The sequence below is a fragment of the Amphiprion ocellaris genome, chromosome 8 (assembly GCF_022539595.1).
Source record: "Amphiprion ocellaris isolate individual 3 ecotype Okinawa chromosome 8, ASM2253959v1, whole genome shotgun sequence".
In the NCBI taxonomy this organism is placed as follows: domain Eukaryota; kingdom Metazoa; phylum Chordata; class Actinopteri; family Pomacentridae; genus Amphiprion; species Amphiprion ocellaris.
In genome coordinates, this window is record NC_072773.1 from 18,098,328 (window position 1) to 18,124,563 (window position 26,236).

Here is a 26,236-nt window from a genome sequence, read left to right on the forward strand (position 1 = left end):
ATTTTCAAGTCTGTTGAAGTCATATTTCTGGACATAATCGAATTCTTAAAATGGGTTAAAGTTAGATCTGAAAGCATATGAAAATCATAAAAATTCATGGTATGCTATCTACGGTTCGGGGCTCGACTGTACCTGCATCCTTAATTTATCTGTTTTGTTATGTGAATCTAAAGTAATGTTAATATACAGGGGCAAAGTGTGCCTATGAAGGTCTAATGAGGATAATGTACATTGGTTGCATTATGGAAAATGTTGTGAGTGTCCCTTTTATATTTCCCACCAAAAATGAAATTATCATGCCAATTTTATACAGTTACCTCAACGTGAATTTAGTTTGAATCAACTAAATTTAGTTCAGTTATGTCAGCACAACTCCTAAAAATAATATTTGCAACCTGTAAGATTAAATAGATCAAGTAGCTAATTTGATGACTACAGCTTTCAGTAATGTGGTATTTTTTTTAGCAGCACCACAAACTATCCTCCTCCGTATAAATCAATACCTCATCAACAAATCCTGGAAGCCTCAGTGAAGGTGGGATTTGCTGCAGGGCTATTGGGGATGAGGTGTGCATATTAATCAGGAGTGTAATACATCCTGATAATTCCTGATTGTGCAGAACAAACATCTGGGGATCCCTGCGTGGAAACCTCGTCTCTCTGCCTGGCTGCTGGTTTGATGTGCGCCTAAATCAAGCTGTAGCGACATGAAAGCACACAAAGACTGAGCCCCGTTTGAGGAAAATCGCAGCCTGAACCTGAGCGTGTTTTCATCTCTGGAGCAGTGGCGCTTGTGGCTCCAGCCCACGGGAGGAGTGGGAGCCTCCACAGCCGCGCTCTGATTGGCTCACACGCGGATAACTCCATTTTGGAAAACAGCTGTTTGAAGACACAACCTTTTTGTCGTTGTTTGCCGACGGTGCCCTGAGAAAAAACAGCCACAGCCAGGCTTTTTTTTTTGTTTTTTATTTAAAAACACACACTCTTCTCCACCGCAGCCTCGGTCCTCCTGTGTGTGCTCGCGGCTCCGGTTTCGGCTCAGTTCGGCGCGCTTCGTTTTTGTCCGACTGCCAGGAAACTTAACTGGGGATCCATGGTGTTAAATTTCCATTGTAACAAGTGGATAACGAGAGGCGACCCGACCAAGGTTAGTGGCGCTATTTCTACCTATCGCTAGCGGGTTTTAGACGGTGTGCGAGTGAGTGTGTGGACTAACCAGCCGCAGGGAGCCGCAGAGTCACGAAGCGAGCGGGTTTTGGATTTTAGAAAAGGCATTTTTCCAGGCAGCCCAGCTAGCAGCGTTTAGACAATACATCTTTCTTCGCAGTGTCCGCTGTTCACACGCTGCGTCCACACGGCTTCAATGGACGCCTGCGTCTCCCTGGGGGTCACCCTGTGTTGAATAGCGACATGAATGTTTAATGATATTCACGTTATGTCCTCGACTGTGTTCTGCATTCATGTGTGTGTGTGTGTGTGTGTGTGTGTGTGTGTGTGTGTGTGTGTGTGTGTGTGTGTGTGTGTGTGTGTGTGTGCAGTTTAAAGGCTCGTCCCTCCCACACATTTGCTGCTGCATTCAGTGGAGCTAATGATTGCTTCTGAAAGCTCTCATCTCCTCTCTCATCAGCTGTGCTTTTTTTTTCTTTCATATCCTCCTCTGTCAATGCACCCAAATACAACCCTCCTTCTCCCCAATTAACTTCTATTTCCCAACTCAGTCAAATAACATGGCAGTGATGACAGCAGGTTGCATGCAATAATCTGGCTGCTGAGTGAAGGAGAACCATGCCAGTCCAGTTTGATGCTGGTGTATTGTGTGCAAATTAAGAAAAAAAAAAAGAGAGAGAAGAAGAAGGCAGGGCTGGATGGAGATGGAGCTCAGCAGCAGCCTGGTGGGGAGCAGCTTGGGACCCCCCACTTTGCGTGAGTGTTGCTGGGCAAGTGCCAGCGTTTACTGGGCATGGGCACTGGTGAAAATAAATACTGGCTTGGTGCCCGCCTGGGGTGCTTCGCCTCGGTTGCCTGGAACCAAAAAACTGCCCGTTGAGCTGGGTGCACAGTAATCTACACATTTAAAAAAAAAGCAAAAAACGTGGCAACAACTGTGATTAAGTTAAAATGGCACAGCTTTGAACAATTGCAATATCACAACCAGTCTTCTTCAGAGTGGTGTGTGTAAACAGAGCTGGGTTGTGGCATGTCATGATGGGGATCAACTTAAACTGCAAAAAAACCAAACAAAAAACAGTGTAGATGTGTGTTAAATAGGGATTTTGCTCAGGAAAACTGTTGTACATCAGTTTTAGATTTTTCCATATTGCAAAGACAAACTGTGTGTCTTAAAAATACTGCACAAAGTGGTATAACTAGAATTATCAACAGGGCTGCAACAAATTATTATTCTGATCTCTCTGTGCCCAAAATGTGAAAATATTTATTTTACTACCCTATACGACAAAAAAAGGAGCAAATTTCCACACTTTTGAGGGAAAGCAAGTGTTTTTGTTGAAGACGTGACTAATAATAAAGTAGTCAATTTGACTGATTGTTTTTTCTTGTGAAACATGTCATGCTAGAACAAATGTGCATTATATTAGCATATTTTTGCAAAGGGGAGCATTAGTCCAGGCTAAAATTTTCCACATTTAAGAGCATTTATTGTTTTTCTTTTTGTGGAAAAGTCACATGTCACAGGGGATTAGGCCACCTGATGATGTTAAGCCTAAAATTGTGCACAGTCTGTACCGTCTAATGTCAGATGTGGCTTTCTTTGCTCTGTGCATCCTCATCTCCTCTCTTTGTACAAACTAACCAAACATGGTCTGTTCACTGTCAAAATGGCCAAGGTGGTTGGAGAGCAGCCAGAACAGAGAGCGCAGAGGTGCTAGAAACCCCCCCTGCTACTAGAGAGACACATGCCCTGCTGACCTTGGACTCAGCCCTGCAGCGACCTTCTCCCTGTATTTCAATCATATTTACCGACTCAAATCAAGGCACGTAGAAGGAAATTCAGACCGCTTGCCATTAAAATGACACGCGATTTGGCTGTAACGAAGGCTCGTCCTCGGAGGCCTTTGCGCATCTTCAAATCTGTGACACCGGTTATTCAGAAAGCGGTTAGATCATGAGTAATCAGGTCATGCTAGTGCAGCTATGATTATCTGCAGTGCTGCATGACCAGCACTCTTACCAACACGGTTCTCCTCCTCCTCCAACTCCTTCAGTAAATAGAAGTCATATCTGCTTCTGCTGAGCGCTGCCAACAATAACATGATTACCCAGAGAGCATTTGGGCCCTTATATCTGTGCGTTGAGAGCCTGCATTAAGCACACACAGCGGGGGTGGGACGGTGACTATGTGGTTGTTTCTGTCAGTTATTTTTCCATAAGTGGTCATCAGATTTCTCTTTTTTTCCTGCCACACAGCTTTGTCTGTATTCCACTTACTGTCCCACTGAAGGTTAAACAGTTTTCCTCCATATCTTGTAGTGCATATACATCATGTCATTCATAGTTGGAGAGTGCTATCCTTTAATGGGAATCTGAAGCAGCAACATTCAAGGCCTTTTTACAGTATGGACATGACATTACATGCTACTAAATATAGCAATCTATTCTCAGAACTGGTTCATATGCCTGCTAGATTTCTGTGAGATTGTGTCCACAATCAGTCGCCTGCTCAGAGACCTTCAAGATAGCAAGGATCAGAAAACAACAGTCCCAAGTCTTTAACAGTGGAGCAGTGTTTTAGTACTGGATGAACACACTGTTCATGGCCTGTTTTTGTACGCCTCCTTCAGTGTAATCATGGGTTCGATGTGTACATATTTGGTAGAGAAGGATTTGTCAGTTGAACTGCGCTGACCTCCAACCGCATTCTTTGCCCGGCGCACAGCGGCCTTAAGCGCCTCTGTTTTTAGCTTTCTGACTTCCCCATGAGGAAAAAATGAGTGCCATCACCCCTGCCTTCAGTGTCTCGTGTGACAGATCCTTCTGGTATACTGCATATCACTGGGAGACTCTGCCTTTAAGAAGCAAACTTCTCTTTACTGTCAAATTTCTTGCACAGTTTGTTGACATAATAGTCCAGTTTCTTTCTTTCCTTGGTTTCAAAATGTAATTTATTATGAACAACTATTCATATGCATAAAAATCCTAGAATTGTCAAGATCAACATGCGTACTGTTTATTTGAAGTCATTTACTGCACTTTTCTTGTCGTCCATGTTTCTGTCAAGCTTCCAAAGTCCTGTTTTGCCAGCAGACTAAACCATTGATAATCTTTCTGTTTAATAATGGTGATGGAGACCTCGCTGGTGATGGTTTACAGGTACATGTGTGACTCAGACTCAACAGAGGTACTATAAATAGCCAGAGAGTGTGTAATGGTTGCATGTGCTAACTGCTCCAGCCAAGGTGGTACAACTTGTATTGTGTTGTTATTTTCACTGACAGGCCCAACAGGCAGCTAGATACTGATGAATATTTAATCTTATACCTAACGTAATCTTAAACCAAATTGTGAACTTAATAATCATATGTCATCATTTTTTTAAGCTGGTATGGCAAACTTGTTAGCAAGTGCTTTCTTAGTTTGGTGTCTGGCAGTTGAAGAGCATCATAATAACTTATTGGGAGTTTGTTTCTTCATACCTGATGAATGTAAAGGCTCCAGTGTGCTACGCTGGTGCGGTGCTACGCGGAGCTTTGTAGACACTTATTTACCTGTTGTGGCTGTCTGCTGCTACTTATAGGCAGTATTAGTGTATAATAATAAAGACATATGTGGAAAACCCGCATATGTAGCTTACTGTTGTTAGTGTTTGTGCCGTTGTTCCTCCTTTTGCTTTTTCCTCTGATGTGGAAAAGACAGAGGTCAGCGTGGAGTTGAGTGATTAAAAATGATGGATGGACTTCAGAGAGCATTACTGGTAGGCCTGTTGTATCTCCACTCCCAAGCAGTGCTTACAGATACATGCATTTTTCATTATAGCGAAAGGACCCTTTTAACTTTCCTGTTTGAATCAATCTTTCAACCAGTCAGCATTCGATCTGCACACAGCGTCATCGGCGAAGGATGGCACGCTGTTGTCTAGTTGCAGGATCGTGCACAGCCTTTGTATTGGTTGAATTCCCATAGTCTTCACTTTGCGTACAAAGAGAGCTACGCAAACAGAAACGGTGTAATGGTACACAAACATCACGCTTTAATATGTGGCTGCCTTTTGTTTTAAAAAGGTCTATTGATAACGCTGCGATTAGCTGCAACCTACTAAGAAAGAAGTAAAATTGACAAAAAAAAGACAAATCAAAATAAACAGTATCAAATGTTTAAAAAATAATTAAAAATAAATATTTAGTTGAATTGTTTATGAAAATGAACTGTGCTTATACTGTACTGCATCTTTCAGTTTCATATTAGAAAGAAGTTGCTTAGGCGACACAGAGCTGGGTTTTCACAACGCCCGCTTTCTTTTTGTACCAATGATATTGACATTGTAATGCCATCTGAAATGAATGAGCAAGTTCAACATACAACCAGATTCAATAAGATTACATGGTGGCATATAGCTTTCATTTGATCCACCATCATTGTGGTTACCTAAGAAACCGTAGTGTTCCCAAACAGCTGACTAAAATGATAGTGGAGGGTCTGCAAGCTCTGGTTGATCTGGTTTGCCATAACTATGAGAGGGACATGCGGAGATTCAAATTGAGATCTGCGAACATAAAAGGATATGCACGTGCAGTGGCTATATGCATTCGGTACATACACCTGCCAAACTGAAACACCTGTACTGAAAACGATCGATACAAATAAGTGTACCACAAACAGACATGGACAAAGAATCACAATTCCACCTTTAGTCCCATATTCACACTGTTTTTTTTCCTCTGAATTTGTTCTCTATCATCAACTGTGGCTGATTACCTGATTGACATTTTGTCAGTTATTAGTATTGCTGTTTTTTAAGATTTCTCCTAAAAATGTGCTACTTTGCAGCACAAAACTGGTACAGAGAGTAAATCAGTGTAGTTTTCTGGTCACACAAAAATATTAACAACAAATGAAAACTGTTTCTAAAAATACAGAGTTTTGAAGTGGGCATTATGCGTAGTTTTCTCCTGTTTCTATTATAATCAACAGTCATGCCAATTGATACTTTTTTTCTTGATTTAACTATATAATATCTAAATTCTGACACCAAGATTTTAATTTGTACTGCAAATGTAATGATAATATTTGTTATTGGTTTCCTTGATTGTCAATAAGCATTATCAGCATCTGGTCTGAAAAAACAAAACATGTTGGTTAACATCCTACTATATTCACCAGCTAGCTAATCTCTAACTACATCTGTCAGCTGTTTGGAGATGAGCAGGTAGCGTACAGTGAATTTGTAGAGGTTTTTCACAGAAAACAGCTGCAGCTGCCAAAAACGATGCAGTCGGAGTGAAGCAGAACAGTCGAGATGCAGCAACACAGCTGAGAAGAAGCTCATTTTTAAACTCCATAAAGCAAAGCAGAGCTGCTGATTCTAAGGATAACACTTGGTGGATTGTTCATTACAAGTGACCCCCTCACGGTCACATTGTTGTTTGTCACTTGAAATAAAAACATAAACTCTAACTGCTCCAAAGATTCAATTCAAACATCATTTTAAAAGTGACACTACGCCATTGTTCCAAAATTCTTGCTCCCTATAGAGTCAAAAGGTGGTCTGCTTCTTTACGGAGAGCAGCGTCCATTTTAAAGAAGCAGCCGAGCTAAGAAACACTCTGCAACAGACTAGTTGTGAGTAATGTAAGAGCAGGAGGCGGATGCTTCAGCAACCACAGCCACAAATAAACATCTTCTTGCAGGGTCACCGGGGTCGTATGTAAGGACTTAGATGGAGGCAGCATCCTTAACCATATGTGGGCAAAACCATGGGGACACACTGAGCATACTAACTATTCTGCAGGCACAGTCTGAGGCGGTTCTTTGGATCTTTTTTGTGTTAAACTGGGTCAGCACTGAAATATACAGTAACCACTATGAAAGCAAGCTGACCTCAACCTTCTTATGCTCAAAAGGAACAAGTGTGTCACACTCAAAGGATAGATTTTGGGTGGAGTGTCACTTAAAGTTTTGGTGGTTTGCCTTCTTGCTAAAAATTGCCAAAAGAAATAGTGTATCGACCCAGTAAAACGCGGGACTTTCACCGAGGGAACTGAGGGTTGTGTCCCATGTTGGATCGTTATATTTTAGTTTTGTTTTATTCTTTGATTTAGTCACAGTTTTGGTTACAATACACCCTTTCACAGCACAAAGGTGAGAGCAAACTTTTTGTTGCCTGAAAAGCAGTGACGGTGATTCCATGGCATCTATTTCTGATGTTTGCAGAATTGTAAAGATTTGAAAAGGTTGGAAAAAAAGGCACTAAAGCGTATGCAGTGTGTCCAAAAGGGTCCCGACAAAGCAGCAAACGGGCTCATTGTGCTGGAAACAGCCACAAGTGTCTGCCAACCTGCACTTGGTATACACCAATGGGAAAATAGATGCTTAGCGCATAGATACTACACTCATGAGACGCAGATCTATTTTTGTGTGTTCTGTCCTCCTGATGAATGACACAGTGCGGTGAGGTTGCTCTTCAAAGCAGCAGTGCATCTGTTTTTCAGCATTAACTTGATTTAATGTAGCAAAGCTCAGTTACATCCTCTTACTTCAGCGGACCCTCAGCATCATTATAAATTTCACAGTGAGGACTGAGGTGTTGAGTAAACACGGTTTGGAATCTGTTTGGGAGGAGAATTTTTAATCAAGCTTTATTATGTAAATGGATTCTCATTCGTGTGAACTGGTTTGGAAGCAAAGTAGACAAGTCCTTTTTTTATTTTTTATTTTTTTGGCCCAGCAGGTCGGTGAAAGATGATTTGATGAGAATCTCTCTTCATGAAAAAATGAAAAAGAGCTTTAATTATTGTTGATGGAGCGGCCTATTTCAAATTCCATGTGATGTGAATAAAGTGCTAAAACCACTGAACTGTTAAAGCGATGAGACAGAAAAATCCTCGAGGGTAAAAGGAACAACTTCGCTGTTTGACAGGGAATCCGAGGCTCGTGATCTTGCTTTATGCTTTTTATGTCATCCACTTTGATAATTCTCAGGCTCAGTTTGCTTTAAAATACCTTGTTTTCTGAAAAGGTTTTCATCTGAATCCCTAAAGAGAGGAACCCGTGAGTTATGTTGACAAGAGGCCACTCACCAGAACTAGAAAGGAAGATACTAACAGTGTTTAAAATTCCATTGACAGTGATATATTAAGAGTTTGTCCCTTTTCCCATTCTGTTGCTCAAGAAGCAGATAATTGATCAAATCATAGGTTAATTACTGCAGTTAATTGTAAAAAGCACGACATGATGACTTAATAGTGCTTTTACTCACGCACTTTATACTTTTACTCTGCTACATTTCAGTCTTTTTACTCCATTCTGACAGCTCAAGTTTGTAGCTTCTCTTCAGATTTTATTTAACCAGGAAAAGGCTCACCGAGATTTAGAATCGCTGCCAAGAAAGGAAGCAGCACAAGATTACATGCAAAACATCACACCACCTTAGAAAATACAGTGCTTTCTTAAGATTAAACCCCCAACTTTTTGGGCTCGTGACCCTTTACAAAGACAGTTTACACTTGGGGCACCTTGTCACATCAAATTAATATAACTTTGCGAGGCAGAACATTGCTTCGATGTATGCTGTGACCTTGTGTAGAGGCTAAACTACTGGATTAATCCACCTAGCAGTACAGCCTGAAATTATTCACACCCATGCCAAATTTTAATTTACAGTGAATTTTTATTAGCCAGTGGGTTCGTTCTGGCTGGGAATGACATCAGTAATTGACAAAGACTCTCAAGACACCGAGTTAGACATCTATTGATCTATTTCTGTGTTTTTTTTCTCTACATTATTTTTTACTAAAAGCGCAATGTCCAGAATTATCTCTGTATTTTATCTACAGTAGTGGCAACACCCTTATTTGCCTCCAGTGGGATTTTTCTTCCACTCTTCTTTGTGAGTTGTGTGTTCGGTTGAGGACTCTGGTCTTCAGTTCCTCCACAGAGTCTTTGTAGTATTCAGTTATGGACTCCAATATGTTCATATTGTTCACCATTTCTCAATCACTTTGGCTGCAGGTGTCAGGATTTTGTGGTGTTGGAATTTCTTCTACAGACTGCCTGAATCTCTTTCTTCATGGTGCTGTTTACTCTGACAAGGTTGCCTGGATCATCGATTGAAAAACGCTCTCAAAGAATTACATTCCCACCACCATGTTTGACCGTGGATGGGCTCGTGAGGTTGAGTGCTTTTTCTTTCTGTGTCCAAGCACCTCAAGTCTCATCCTGCCACAGAACTGATAACCAGAACCTTTCCTCTTTGTCCAGGTGAGCTTTTGTGTGTCGTCCTTGGTCTGTGTCCATGGAGACCAGCCAGTTCAGTGTCTGCTGGAGGGTCTGATTAAAATGTTGCTACCAAAACTGCTCCGATTCGCCAGGATGGTGACCCTTCTTGACCTCTACCGTTCTTGCCAGTGTTGGGGTCACTTTTGTCTTCCTACCATGCTGTTGAGATTTTTCACACAGTTGGACTCCATGTACTTTCTGATGATGTTTTGCACTGTGGTCATGAGCACTTGGATATGGCTTTATAGCAATTTTTCATTTTGTGAGCAGCCACAAAGCTCAGCTCTCTCTTAGAGATGGAACCCAGTAGCAGCACGTTAAGCTCTTTGGTTTTAGCCATGGCTTAGAATTGACTAGTAGCTGACTAGATAACTACTGCTTCAGCTGTTGCGAGTTAATTGTGTATTGGAATGCTGTAAAACATTTGGAATAGTTTAAAAAGTGCATTTTCTGAAAACTTTGAGAAAAATTCTGGACATGAAAACCAAAACAGTTAAAATGTATCATTAACGTTGCCAGCACAATACCACAATATAATTTGATGCCATTTCTAGTAAGAAGAAACCTTAAGAAGAAATCTACTGTGAATCAAAACTTGGCATGAATCAATTCTGGCTCAACCTCAAGCAGCTACAACAGCAAAACAAGAAAAGCACTCAGAGTGCAGTACTCCACCAAGGCTGCTCAGTCGCTGTATGATTTCTGACGGCTGGAATCTTGACAAAAGTCGAGGCAGAAATCACAGCGCTGTAGAATGTGGCCATTTAATATAGATGTACCTACAAACAAAATGGCCTTGCGGTGAGCACAGGCGCGTGTTATGCATGTGTACGTTATGTATGAATACCGAATTGCGTGACCTAAATATGTAGCGGGCAGCAGGAATTGATGGGACTCAGAAACACCCCTACAATTTAATCAATTGTTCCTTTTATCATTTCCGATGGATATGTCACAATAAGTCGGCAGCAGTCGATTTTTAGTAGGATCGCAATCATGTGATCGTCAACAGGCATCAGACAGTGTGTTCACTTGTTGTCATAGTTACAGTGATGCTGTGCCGCTATCTCGCAATGATACAGAAATCTTTAACAAATCCGTGGATCCAGACTATAAACCGCATCACTGACAAAATCTAATCAGTTGGTTCTTGTGTCACTTCTGACCTTCCCTAAAAATTTCAACCAAATCCATAAATCCGTTTTTGAGTGGTGTTGCTAACAGATAGACAAACAGACAGACAAACCAACTTCGATCGTTACATAACTCTGCCGACCGTCCGCCTCCTTGGTAGAGTAATGAGACATATGCATCAATAGATTTGTATTAAAGCTAAAATAGTAATCTCTTACAACTCCAACTGGGGCCAGTTTTAGACAAAATATATACTTTTACTTTTGTTACTACAAACATTTAGCTGATAGTCCTGAGGATTTTTCAACAGACTTTACTTGCTGTTGAGCAGATTAGTTTCACAGAAGATTTAGTGTCCTGCACAATGGAGAAACTGAAGCTGTTTGTCCCGTATACCAACATGAATGGCAGTTTTATTATCAGAGCTCGAGAAAACTGCAATGGTTGCCTCTGCTCTTTTATTGTCTGTGTTTGCTCACGGGGAGGGTTACATATGCGCTTTTGTATCCCCGTCAACTCAGCAAATCGAATCACATGACGCCCACATCCTCCTAGACTTGCAGGAGAAAAGTGTGATGATGCAGCTGAGTGGAATTACTCGGCAACGCTCGGACACACCGCGGCCGTGAGGACAGGTGAGAGGAGCGACTCGTTTTCCTGAAATTATTTGAAATGCAGCTCAAAGAGCAGCTGTGGTTAGCCTAATCACGTTTCCTGTATTATGAGTGAGGCTCAGTGTGGTTTCGGTGTTGTGTGATTTTGTTAGAGAGAGAAAAGAAGGTGGCTTGTGGGTGAAATCCCTCTAACAGGTGGTGCAGAGAGAAGTAGCCTGCAATCAAATCCTATATTCTGCTACATATTGGCTAAATGATTGTGCGCTGCAGCACAGCTGAGGAGGATGTATTGCATTTCTCAAGTTCTCAAAAAAAAAGTAAACACTGGAGCCTGTGAGGGATTATTTCTTTATTTAGAAAACACAATAAACATGCATTCCTTCTCTGCAGCTCTCATCCTCCCTATTTTTCCTTTCGTCATGTTTTTTCAGTCCTTTCCTTGTCCTCATCTGCCTTTCATCCTGTCCTCATCCTCACGTTTATCGTTTTCTTCTTATTTCCCCTCCGTACCTCTCCTCTCCTGTCCCCTCACCTCCCACTTGTCCTTGCTTCGTCCTCCTCTTCCTCCTCCTCCTCCTCCTCCTCCTCCTCGTCGTCTGCTCAAGGGTCTTGTTCAGCCTCCAGTGTGCACAGAGAGCCTGGGAAAAGATAGGGCATAAACAACACAGGCAAACAAACCACCTGCTTCCTGCCGAGGTCTCGTGTTGTTAAATGTGTGGACGGAAATAGAAACGGGCAACCTTGCAGTAGAATTAGAATAGATAGAATGGACAGTGGGAGGAAAATCACAGAGCAGTTACCCACCACGCATCACATCGCCGTGTTACAGAAATAGAACGCACGCTCGATGACACCTGAGGAATTATGGGAATGGGCCGAAGAGACCTGGTCTGAGCTGAAAAGTAATTGAATTTTCGACTGACTGATAAATTCGTCCGCACCTAAAATGTCATAAAAAATCCCATTTTACAGCTTCTCAGTGGCCAAGATTTGCCATCATCTCACAGTCCTTCAAAATTGTAATGCAGCTGCTAATGACATTTACTTAACAGTCAAATTGAATTTGACCAAGGATTTAAATGAGATAAATAAGCAGCTGTAATGATTTATCAATTGTTGCCTGTCATTTTTTATTTATTTATTGTTGGTAACTGACCATTCACTTACAGTACTGGGATTCTTTCAGAATTGTCTGTGTTTATAGGCCAAACTATTAATCAGTTAATGACAAAAATAATCAACAGATTAACTCAAAATGAGATATCAGTAATGGATTAGTCTCAGCTCTAATCTAAACTCCCAGAGGGTAAAGTGACATCTGCTGTCATGGTTTTCTCAACAACACAACACCAAACCCAAAGATATTCAGTTAACATTTACATCAACCAGAGAAAATGAGCAAATCTTCAACTTTAGGAGGCTGAAACCAGGAAGCTGTTGGCGTTTTTGCTTGGATAAACTATTATAATCAAAATTATAATTGTTGCCAGTTAATTTTTCTGTTGTTTGACTAAATGATTAATTAACTCATTGTATCATTACGGTAATCATCAACACATCATCATTATAATGAATTCAAGTTTATCAACAAGCCATTTTATTATTATTTTTAGTTTTAATATTTAGTAAAGCAATATGATCCTTAATGTAGGTTTTTATGCCAAATGTATGATGTTTGTGATTTAATTTTACATGAAAGTCTATGAAAATTAATTTGGCAACTGTACAGTACTTTCCTCATTGATTCTTTGCAGATTACTTTGTCAGGTAACGGATTATCCTTTGGTTGATAGTAGTCAAAAGGAGAGCAACATGACATCTTCAGCATCCACATAATAGTCCAGAACCCAATGATGTTTTACTATAAAGTGAGATAAAACAGCCATAAACATTAAAACCACGGACAAGTGAATAACATTGACTTATCTTGTTACAGTGGCACCTGTCAGTGGGAGGGATGTATTGGACAGCAAGTGAAGAGTCAGCGGTTGTAGTTGATGTGTTGGAAGCAAGAAAAAAGAGCAGAGTGAGGATCTGAGAGACTGACACAGGCCACATCGTGATGACTAGACAACTGCATTCAAATATCTCCAGAACTCCAGGTCTTATGGGGTGTTCCTGGTATGCAGCAGCAACCAAAAGTGGTCCATGAAATGACAACCAAGTAAACCGTGACAATGTCATGGGTTTATTGATGTATGTGGAGGAGTGAAAGCTGGCCTGTGTGGTCCGAGCCCACAGAAGGGCTAATGTTGAACAAACTGCTAAAAACCTAAATGCTGCATTCATAGAAAGGTGTCAGAATACACTGAACACTGCAGCTGTGCACCTGAAGATCAGTTAGCGTCCATGCTGACTCCTTTCAACCACCGAAAGAACCTACAGTGGGTGAGCATCAGAACTGAACCATGGAAGAAGTAGGCAGTCATGTTTTCTTTTACGCCACAAACACAACCAGGTGCATTAAAAATCGCATACTTATTTGTGTGTGTGCTACAGCCCTCACAAAATACACATTGTGTCATGCAGTATGAATACAATTTGAACACACTGCTTGGTCATAATAATATGCTTCAAACTTTGTCTGTCCCAGTCTCTTGTGCAAATTGAATTGCCATATGTGTGTGCTCTCAGTGGCTCAAGCTTATTAATACGCAGAGGATTGTGGGTCAGAATGGCCAGAAAAGCATGCTGGCCTTCAAAATTTAACTGCATGTAGTGGACATCCTGGTAATTTTGGCTACTACATTTGGCATATTATGTACTGGGACATGTTAATCTTTTTCTCATATACTATAAACTATGATAGTGTGTATTTTGAACTCATTCATTGTTGCAGACCATGTACAACCCTACATGGCAGCAGTATTACCTGATGACCTCTCTCAGCAGGATAAAGCTCTCTGCCACACTGCAAACATTTTTTTCAAAAATTATTTGAGGTATGACAGAGTTCAAGGTCTTGATTTGGCTTCCAAATTCCCCAAATCTTAATCTGATTGAGCATCTGTGGGATGTGCTGGATAAACAAGTCCAGTCCTTTGAGGCTCACCTCTCAACTTCCAAACCACAGAACACCTTCAGAGGTCTGTGGCATCCAGGCCTCGATGGGTCAGAGCTGTTTTGATATCACGAGAAGGAGCTACACAGTATGAAGCATCTGCGTTTAATGTGACTCTTTGGTTTTTACACAAACTTCATAGCAATATTTTTGAAATACAATTTTTTTTGCATGTTTTGTAAGGTCTGTCAGTGTCCACACACGCAACAGAGTCACCCACATATGAATATTTTCAACTGAGGTACAGCCAGAGTGTGTTTTTAACCTACTGTAGAACTTAGAACTGCTTTATTAAGTCAAAAACGATTTGGGCCTGTTAAGTAAACTAGAGTAACTGTTCAGAGATGTCTGTCTCAAGGAACATTAATCTCCTTTTGCTTGCTTTCATGGTGAGATGTGAGTGCTGTCTGTGTTCGTTTGTGATGCTCACTCATTATGAAATCTGTTTCTTCTGACACATTTGTTTTTGTAGCAACACTGCCTGTGAAGAGTCTCGAGAATGAAATGAACAGTTGCAGCACCATTTGGAAATTGAGATGTGAGAATGTCTTTTTTTTTTTTTTTTCTCTGAGGGGGCTGTAATCATGGCCTCATTTTGGAGTCCGGTTGAAGCACCTGCTCCTGACTCAGCTGTGAATCATGGGTGGTTGATGAGAATCAGTCACACCCATCCTTCACACACATACAAACACAAACCAGGGGAATCCCTATAGCCTGAGGCCGGGTGTGCAGCCACAGCAGACTCAGGCTCATATGTCTGGCTGTCTTGCCACTTCTCTCTGCCGCCTGTGAATCATTGATTGATCACAGTTTTTGGGCCAGAGGGACGTGCACACATGCAGGACGCAGTGCATTTAATACCTCTGGTAACATTAGCCTTACTTACCTCCAGAGGTGGATATTTGATCCTGGATTGGTTACATGATCCTGTTGTTTCTGCTGTGGTTCTGTATTGTGTGAAGGCATAGCAATGCTATGATGCTCTCGCACCTCAGGAGCGGGTATCGATCGGCCCAGCTGTTGCTAAGTGAGCTGTGCTAACAAAAAGAGAACACGGCCTGTAGTAGAGGCATTGTCTGTCTCCTCAGCATTGTTTATTACACAATCCTGCCATCTGTTTAACAGATCACAAGACTTAGTAGATTAACAAAATCAGTTTAAGAGTGCTTCTGTGTGCTGACATTTTGGAGTTCCTAGTTTGTGCTCAGCTGGAGGAGATCTGTCTCCTTTAATTATACATATCCAGAAAAAAAACCTCTTATATAAATGATTTTTTCAGCATTTGTTACTTCTGCTTTTTAGCTTTAGTAACCAGTGAGGCTTGTGTTTGATGACATAACCGGAGCAATGAAAGGACTGGGTGATATCATTCAACATATTTTTCAAAGGAATAGTTCCACACATTTGGGAAATGTTGTTGGTGAGAGTTAAATAGAAGGTATCCGTTCTGTGTGAAGCTGCAGTCAGGAGTCGCTGAGCTTCCTGGAGTCTTGTCGTCACTGTGAGGTATCCAGGCAACCAGTGGTGATTCCAGGAAGTTCCTGCACCAACCAAGACAGAGTCCAGTGTAACATGATGTAACCAGCTCAGCGACACAGCACTGAAGCTGGCTAATTATAGGGAAACTCCACTGACTTTCCACATCTTCTTGGGAAGTATAGCTAAATGTGAAGAAGTTGAATTAAATATTTTGTGGCTCCAGAGAGAGTTGTGCGAAGAAATACTGACCCTGAATCAGCATTGGTTGGGGCTGAAATCAAGTTAGAAAATGAAAAAATCTGAATGTGTGAAGTCAGAACAAAGTGAGCTTACCAGACTTTTGTTTGAGACTAACAGGTAGCTACGTTAGCTGTTGCTGTGGGGCTATTTTGCAATCTTTAAGAGTGTGGTCTTTCAATTTGAGAACATGGTTGCTTGTTTTCACATCCAGATATTCTAATGCCAGCCCTCAAAGATCTCTTGCTCGTGCTCAAGGCTGCACTCAGACTACTGCTTGCGCAAATTTCCTGTGCTCCTCTGCAACCCGTCCTCCTGTGCTAAAGTCGCTTCTGTTCCCCTTGTGGAACTTCTGCTCTTCAATCTCTGCTCTTGCTTCTGGTGTTTGGGGCACCGGGCAGATGGTTACAGTTCCCAAGGAGCAAGTTTCTGGTTTGATTCCCAGATGGCTGGACCTTTATCATATGTCATACCACGCTCTGGCATTTACCCGAACTGCACAGCTATCGGTCATAAGCTGCTGCACAAAAATCAAAGAGAAGAAGTTTTGCATGTGGATGCAAGGAAGAGTTTCATCTGTGCAAACAGCAACATCTATGAACTATATAGGACTATTTGGGTCGTAAGGATTACAATATTAGAATGTGAAAACAGGAAATAGTGCTCTCATACTGGAGGACCACGTGCTTGAATAATGACAGAAATACACTCCTATCCATTACTAGCATAACATACCTGAATGTATGCTCAAACTGTTGGCAGCCAAGTTGCATTGTGGGTAATGAGGGTGCCAGCTTTTGACAAGAGAGATGATGCTGTTGTGTCAATTTTGATCTTGTGTTTCTTTTACTACTACTACTCTTTTAAGCAACACAATGTTGTGTTAGAATTAAATATTTCTGTGCTGCTGTTAGAATAGGAACATAATATACGCTTCTTGGAAACTTTATCAGTTACACACCTATACAATTTAAATACAACAGCACTGCCAAAAAATTTTATCTGTATGAAACTCTAATGTGGTCATAACTAAAATTTGGGTTGTACAAAGATATTTTCTCCACCTGCAAACAACCTCCAAAAGGCAACCCTCATTCTTCTTTAATCCGAAAAGCTATCTGCAACAATAGGTTTTAAATAAATCCAGTGTGCAATGACATTAGCCTTGTTTGTTTTAGGTTTTCTCCACAGTGACTGTGAGGTTTGTCTTGCCGTAGTTAGCCAGCTAACATCAACTATTTTCTGTGCGGAGGAGACAAAATCTCGTGACCTGAGTAACTGATGCCGACGTTCAGAGGACAGATGGTGTATCTCTACTTAATAGCAGCCCACCTGCCACACTGATCCTGGTAACCTGCAGAACAACGTCAGAAAGACCTTCTGCACAGAGACACCTGACCATGCGGGTTGTCTTTTAAGTTCATAATTGATTTTTATGACCACTAAGGCTCGTGCTGCTTTAGTACCTCGCTGCATCTCTGACCTTTTAATTCCCGATGATCCAGAGCAGCCTGGAGGTTTTCAGGCAGGGAGCAGACAGTCGATCCCTGCTCCCGGTGAAAGGAAGAATGATTAGGCCCATTTAGGCGGGAAGCCATCAACAGTTTTTGCTTCAATTTTATAAAGATGATTTTTACTTGGACTGATTACTGGGTCATCTCATAAAGTCAGTCAGTACCCTCCCAGATGCCCTCAGAATCAGCTGAGTGTTTTTTTTCTTCGATAACTATATTTAATGAAGCCATGCACATTGTGTGATATTTTTCCAGCATTTTCGAGCCCTCACAACTTCATTCATGCAGGAGATAAACACACAAGGTTTTCAGAAATTAAAATCACATTTAAGCACAAAAATACTGAAAAAGCACCACAAACTATGAAGAGTGAAATTTCGACCCAGCCCTACATAACTTTAAAAATACTCTATATACACTATAAAATTTTGCAGGACTACTAAAGTTATGGTATATAAAGAAACGGCTGATCCTGAGGTGGTCAGGTCTGAACCTATTTCAAATCTGGCTGATTTTGATTTCATGTACTGACCCTCTGGGCTTACTGATCTCTGCTTTTCTGTATCAGTTTATGTCATGCATGTGTTTAGTAAGTTGACAGAAAACTGCAGCTATTTTAGTAATTGAATATTCACTCATGGACTCTTTTGAACAAATGTGAATATTTTCTAGTTCTTCTATGATAGTAAACTTAATAGAATAGAAAAGAAGACCTTTTATGAAGTAGACCTATTTGTGAGAAATTGTGAGGGACATTCTCTAATGGCTGTATTAATTGATATTTTAAAAAAATTGTAGTTGCAAACCCACTACACATAATTTTTCTGTGAAGCATATTATGTAGTAAAAACAAATCATTCATTCAGATGTCCAAGCATTTTTTTAAAAAATGTTCCAACATACTATAGTTTGCACCAAAATACCAGTTACATTGTGTGGTATATTTTAATTGTCTGTCCTTGGATTGTAAGCATTTTTGGTGATTTTGATCCTTTTTTATTTCATGGTGGCAGTAGTAAGAAGCAGGGAATATGGGGAGGGACAGTAGGGGGAGGACATGCAATAGGTGGTCCCCAACTGGGAATCCAACCAGCTCAGGCAATGTGCCCCCATGTGGTCTGCACTCTAACCACTTGTCTATTTGGTTTCCTTCACATTATAGGCAGTTTTATACTCAAATGTCTTCACATGACTTTGGAAAATCAATTAACATCCACTGTGAGAATTGATGAACTGCTTTACACCTTTTTCCAAGAAAAAAGGGCCAAAAAAAACCTCAATGCACCTTTTTAAATGTGAAGATTTGCCGCTTTTCTCTGCTTTATATCATTATAATAGAAAACTATTGGACTTTTAGGCTTTGTGAAATCACCTTTCCTTTCTTACTTACTTTAACAGACAGAAATGCATTAAATGGTTAACTGAGGAAATAGTCCATATATTAGTCGAAAGTAATCGTCTGTTGCTCTACTGGGCTGAACTTGCCAGCTGTCAGTGTGGGAGTGGATATAGTTCTGTTTTTTAATGTCTCGAAGCAGTTCATATGTATGTTTTTCTCCAGCACTGATTTCTCCTGAGAGGCAAATGCTGAGAATTGATCTCTGAAGTGCTCAGAGCTGTCAAGTGGGGAGCCACAACTTTGCTGTTCGTCTGTATGCCTGCCGAGATAATCTGTCCAAGGTAGATTGATTTTTGACTTGGCTGGAGCTTTCTGAAGAAGCAGCCTTGCCTGGCTCCTTTTGTTTTATTCATTAGTTCACTCAAGACTTTTCCACAGTAGCTGATGCTAATAGCGTTGGTCAGGCTTCTTATCTCCTGTTCCTCGGCTGATTCATAATGCCTTCAGGCGCAGGAGCTCAGCACGTTCATTTAGGATGGCAATTATGTGAGAGTGGCAGTGATCATTCTCGGTATCTCCGCTCGGCGAAAAGGAGATGGAAAATTGCATTGAGTATCCAGTGTTATCAGCGATAATTCTGCATGCCTGACAGGGAAGATGGAGACTTCTACTGTGACTTAATAGTGAGCATGAGACTTTAAAGTGCCAGTGAGAGAGAGGAAAGAAGCAGGGCTGCTGGAAACCTCTTTTGAGTTGTGGAGATTTGTGTCTGCTTGTCTTTCCAGCAGGGTAAAGTTTTTCACGCTGCTTCCGTAAATGGCTGACTGCTGAAGAGCAGAAGCAAGCTATTTGCAAAGTTGCAATATTCACTTCACCGGGGGAAATTAGGCCTTTGCACCCAGCCCGGGTCCCAAAAGAAGAGGAAGGATATGGGGGCAAATATATACACCAGAGGTGAATGGACAGGGCTTTTTATTTATTTATGAGAGGAAGACCGGGGAAGAACAACAATGCTGATCCCGACGAGGAAATACAGCTCCCTTGTGTTTGAAATGGGCTCGCTGTCAAGCAAGCAGCTGCTGACATCATGTGAACAGACAGTGCCCAGACCACATTTGACTGCGGCTGAGAGGCTGAGAGGCAGCGAGCAGGAGGGCAAAGAGCTGAGGCGCACCACTGTTATGGTGCTCTTAATGTGTAACACTTAGTACTGGAGGCTGAATGGATAAGGATGAATTTGTCTGAAGCAGTTTGTGTCTGCTGGTAGGCACCCGAGAGCAGATGAAGCAACTCTGAATACTTTGGTAAGATAGTTTGTTGTTAACTTCTGCTTTATATTTGATGCATCGCTTGACCACGAGAGCTGTAATGGTTGTAAGAGTTGCTGTGTTTTCTACTGAAAGCTGATACAAATGTATAGCACTTTCATTTAAAGATGAGGAGCATGTCTGTCATTTTTTTTTTAATTATAGCTAAAAAATTCAAATAACTGATGGCAGAAAATGAATTGCCATATCCAAACAGTTCTAGATTCCCCGATGGAAAGATTTACTTTTGTTCTGCTTTATATCATTATAAGCTGAATATCTTTTAGTTTTGGATTGTTAGTCAGACAAAAGAAGACATTTGAAGACCCAGACTGTAGGGGAACTAATGATATATTATCTGTTCTGTTATTATCTAATGATTGCTTACCAGAGTAGTCCTGTTTTCTGTTAAAATTAAGGATTTAGTAAAAACAAAAATGCCTTCACATGACCAACTAACAGTCCAAAACCCAACGGTAATCATTTTATTGTCATGTACAGCAAATAACAGCATCAAATCATCAAACTGAAAAGCTTAACCCAGCAAATGCTTGCTATTGTTGCTTTAAAAATGACAATTATAAACAGCTACTAATGATTTTTCAACAAACTGAAATACCAAACAGCTCCAAATTTTGTACATTTTACAGACCAATGTATAAAAGGCCAGTGGAAAATTTGAGTTGCCACGAGAGGCACATGACCCTCATTCACATGGAGAGTTTTGGCCTTGTCAAGAAACGATGCAAAATTAGTTGACAGACTTGAAACTGGTCGGGTAGACGGCCCTAATGGACGTCAAAATCAGCAAAGAAGCCAGTCTTTGTGTGCTTTATTGCAGATAATGCGAGTTTATTACACACAAATCAGGCTTAAAAGGCTCCGGTGGGAAAGTAGTGAGCCTGCCTCTCTAATGGGCCCGGTGTAAGTAGCTGTGCTGACTCATATTCCCTCAGTGATCTCAAAGGCTTTTGTTCCTAATATCTCCATGCCAAAACCTCTCCTGTTACATGTCACCTCGCCCAGTGTGGTCGCTGTTCATGTTCAAACCTGCCATGAACCGAACCTCGCTGCACTTTTGCTTAGCTTCCATTGCAGCACATTCACAGTGATTTGTAGTGCTGCTTGTGTATCCAAAGTAGAGGAATTATCAGAATTTGAAGAAGGATGTTTTCCTGAAATAACTCTTCACAGAGATTCCTCACATGGGAAACAGTTGACACATAAAGCACAGAGCAGGGAGGGAAGGAGGCTAAGCTGAGTTCAGCTCATGAGCTGAGCGGCAGCGATTTCCCTTTTGAGGATTGAGTTGTTATTGTCTGGAGTGAAAATACACACCTGTGACATTTGTATGGTGGCAGTGTTTCCAGCTGCAGCTGTGTCAAGTTTCCCTCTGCATGCACTCTCTGGCTCGTCACATAAAGGCGCCTTTTTATTTAACTAGGACGTGCACTTTGAGAGCTGCTATAAGTCATAATTTCTGGAACGTGGTTCTTTTGACATTTCAGGGTAAAAATCTGTGTAAGAGGTCAACTTCTTACATGTACTGTAGAGTGTGTCTTTAAAAGGACATGAATGTACTCTGTTTGCGTGCAGGACTGCCTTTGATGACTGATCAGTCAAATGACAGGAAATTAAGGTGCAAGTTTGCTAATTTATGAAACATTTGAATCATTTATCAAGTAAAAATGCCAAACAGTTGCTGTTTACAGCTTTAAATGTGGAGATTTGCTTCTTTTTGCTGTTTTATGTCTTTGTAGGATGAGTCTGCTTTGTAGGATAGGCAGAACAAGCAAATTAAAGCCACACATTTGGCTTTGGGTAATTGTGACAGATGTTTTTTGATATTTTTTTTTTTGCGATTTTCTCACAAACTAAACAACTTATTTCAAAAGTAACTGAAAAACTAATTAAAAAAAATGGATATACCTGCTAGAGGCAGACCTAAATAAAGAGCATGATTATTCTCTTACTCCACACAATCACCAAAAACCTGTAGTTGGTTTTTTTTTTGTACATAACGTCACAGGTATCTTTAACAGATTCCCTGTGTCTTTAAGACTTTACATATCAATTTGCATTACACAAATCACCAGCAGGTGAACAACAACATCAGCAGCCGCAGTCTCCACTGCTTCAGTCAGTCGAGGCAGCGCTACAAAAACAAGTTCATCATCCCAGTTAGCTGTGTGGATATCAGAGATAAAGTGATTTCAGAATGCAGCGCCATTAAAGTGCTTCGAGCACAGCTGAGACCAGGCGGCCAGACAGGGAGGAGAGAAAACACGTGGCCGAGAGCAGAAGGCAGAACATCATCATCCCTCCATGGAAACCTGTTAATGATCTCATGGTAGGATCTGATCCACATGTGCAGGCAAGCCGACTAATTAAACAAACAAATGGCAATTAGATGAGACTCCCATAAGTAACAACTGGGCCGGTGGAGAAGAAAAAGGCAAACAGAAGAAAGCACATGAAGTCAGTCATTGCTGCACTGGAGATGCATTCGGTGCTTTTTGTTTGATGATAGAACCTCCGGTAAAAGCAACAAGTATAGCGAGTATAATGAGACTTTTTTAGGAGATATGTGTCTGAGTTTTTAGAAGAGAATTAGGTGACAACATTTGTACCTTGTTTGGTTTTGTGCAAAGAATAGAAACTGAGGGAAACTGACTTGGCTCTATTCAAAGGTCACAACATCTGCCACACAAATCCTCAAAAGCTCATTACTTGAAACGTTATACTTTATTTGTTTCATCTCTACAGACTCCAAAGTGTAAAATCAACTATTAGCAATTGATGGGGAGGTTGTGATCCAAGCTGCTTCTTGGCTTCTTGCTTTTGAATGGAACCATGCAAGCTGCTTTGCCCTGCCTTTTCGCTAAACTGAACTAGCCAGCTGCTTTCCTGGCAAGAAAGCAAATAAGTATATTTCCTTTAATTCACACACTGTGTGCAGTGTCTTACATAGCAGTGACAAGTGGAAGTTTACAGTGAATTGGCGACTTTTGACTTCATCAACTGTAATTACTGATAGACCCATTAATCTGTCGGCTGATTAATCGCCTTTTTGAGATAATCCGCATGGTCTCATTACCAGTAGAACGGCTAGCTGGAGGCTCTGTTTGGTCCATTGCAGCTACTGGGGCCTGACTAACTACCGCAGCTAATGGATCATCTTCTATGGTGTACATGAGCTAAGAAGAATCCATAAACAGCAGCACAGCATGGAAGTGACCCTACACTTACCACCATATCAGACATAAGTACATTTACAAGACCATTTATCTGTAGATAAATCTTAAGTGCATTGTAAGTGCTGCCATTTTGTGTCAATTTTTTTCTTTTTATTCAATACTTGTATTTTATTTGATGCAGTAAAACAAAAATCGCCAACGTAATATTGTCATTATGCAGCTTTGCACATAATTAAGACAGCTGCTGTTGTTTGAATTTTATTATAGTGGTTAATAATTACAGCATCCTCTAAAAGATATGAAAATATTCTTATAATAATCCAATAAGTGCAATACATTCTGTTTAAAAATATGATGTATTGAAACTGACTGAATTCACACCAGTTAGCCAATAACATCTTTTTAGTCACTGTTATGTTGTACATAAACTGTATATGGAAAGTCAAGAGATAATCTAAGCTAAATTATCACAATGCATAAAAGAGAATTGCGAGCTGCCGAGCATGATGCAGCCGTCTTTGTGCTTAAAGAGGAGGGATACAGCAAACGAGTCATTGTTGACTGACTTAGAATCAGCTAAACAGCTGTACATTACAACCCTCAGTAGAAAACATGGTAAAGCTTCACCAAGAACCTCAAAGAAAGACAGAGAATGTGGTGTTCACAGTGGTCTAATAACTATGTGCAAAATTGTATGTTGATTAGTGTCCACCAATGCTCTCTCTCAATATTGGCACCTGCTGTTGACAAACCCATATCAGTAGATCCTAGCTGTTGTTGCTGCAAGTGTTGCTGTTAAATTGATTGCTGCTGTCGCAAATAATTTGTCATTTGGTCTTGTTAATATGCTCTCTGCATGTTGCTGCTTCCTGGTTGAAGATTGTGGAAGAAGAAACTCCATTCTCCACAGCTGTTACTGATTCTCAAAACTCAAAATGCTCCGAATTGAGACATTCGAGATTCAGAGTCGTGACGAAGCTCTTTGATTCAGCCTGAGAAGCTGAGGTTGCCTGAAGCAGCTACACAGCTGTCAACAGTATTAGAGCAGGAAATGAAATCATCACTTGTCACTTTATTGAAATGGATCATTTCTTCATCTTGCAAAATGTCTTGTATTTTCTAACCAAAGGAGATTCGATACACTCTATTAAATTGAGAAGCTGGAATTTTGAGAATTGTCATTTTTGCTTCATTTAAAATTTGATTGCTTATTAAAATACTTGATTATTTTCCTATCATCCAAATTGATCCACTAATTATTTCAGTTCTAAACAGAACCAATAAGTGTAGCATACAGTCAATGGCCCAATATGCAGCTTTTGTCAAATTTAATTTAAATACTACCTAGAAATGTCAAGTTTAGCACTAATGTACACTGATCAGACACAAGATTAAAACCACCTGCCCAACATTGTGTAGGTTCCCCTGAGCCACCAAAACACTGCTGACCTGTTGGCTTCCAACAGAATTTCATATTGTAATGACACGATCAATGTTATTCACTTCACCTGTCAGAAATGCTGCCGCTGATAGGTGTAATGCCACAATAAACATTATCTACACTGTTAAAAAATACATCTGAAATAGGAAAAGGAAAAATCTGGCAGCAAGGATCCTAGAAAAAATACGCCATAAAATAGTGAAATATTGTAAAGTTAAAATCTATAAAACAATGTAATTTTATGATCACACACTGTAAAAAAACAAATTACTATTTGTAGCTATATATTTATTTTTTAAGGGGACATTATTCACAATTTTGTCCTTTTTTTTTTTACAGTCAATATGTAAATTATTACTTTATTTAGTGATTTTATTAGATATTATCAGTAATTTAACAAAACAGGGGAAGTCTCTAACATAATAGCTTAAAAATTATTCACCATTTAAAAATTATTGATATACATATTTTGTCTTTTAAGTAATGGAAAATATCTGCAAAAATAATATTTTTTCTTATTTAAATCAATAAAAACACTTTAATTTTATGGTCAAACAAATTTTTTAAAATTCTAATATTACCATCTATTAAAGGACAGATTTTGGATGTGGACTTTTGTTTTAAACCAATTTATTCCAAGTTTATATGGTTAAAATGTAAATTAAATTTTTTTTCTTGTGAATTTATTAACTATTATTTGTAATTTAACGCAACAGGGAAAATCTATGTAATAGCTTTAAATATTATTCAGTGTTTTATCATCCTTAATATACACAAATTGTGTTTCAAGTAACAGAAAATATCTGTGAAATAATATATACCGGTATATATATATTTTTTACTGATTTAAATCAATGACAAACTGTAATTTTATGGCCAAACATTGTAAAAAAAAAAAAATCTATCATCACCATTTATTAAAATACAGATTTTGGATGTGCACCTTTTTTTCTTTTGCTAGTTTAACAGTTTGTATGGTTGAAATATATATTAAAAATATTTTCCCCATGATTTTATGAAATATTATCTGTAATTTAACAAAGCTGTGAAACTCTGTAAAATAACACTAATTTGGTCAAAAATATTACAGCTAAAAACTGTTAAAACACTTGTATTTTACAGTGTTTGGTGCACTCACATCTTGTTTAGTACTACATAAACCACCAATACAGAACTTACACAAAAACAAATTTAATTCAAATCCCAATTGCAGCATTGATCAGAATGTTTCCTAAAGCCTTTAGCACTAATTGCTGATTGGTGAAAGGCTCAGTTGTTTGGGTTCCGGGTTGTGGAAAAGGTAGTACTTGAGGTGTAATTATGAACCTGTGAGACAGCCGCCTCCCACGGTCACTTGGCTGGATGACGACTGAGCAGCCTGGCTATCTAGACGACGATCTATCAGCGTATCACACCTCCATCTGCAGTCGGGAATACAGAGTGGCTCTTGTGTTTGTGAGGAG

The 26,236-nt window shown here is 40.0% G+C and overlaps 1 protein-coding gene across 2 annotated transcripts in view; it reads left to right on the top strand.

Moving 5' to 3' along the window:
- The first annotated feature begins 858 nt into the window (after positions 1-858).
- The window catches only part of pkig (protein kinase (cAMP-dependent, catalytic) inhibitor gamma), a 29,049-nt gene continuing 3,671 nt past the window's right edge, over positions 859-26,236 (top strand). Inside the window, exon 1 of one of the 2 annotated variants that reach the window (XM_023260935.3) lies at positions 859-1,147. The gene's annotated coding sequence lies outside the window, so the exon portion shown is untranslated. Of the gene's footprint in view, positions 1,148-19,976; positions 20,133-26,236 lie in introns of those variants that run through there. The other variant, XM_023260937.3, reaches the window with a different exon arrangement.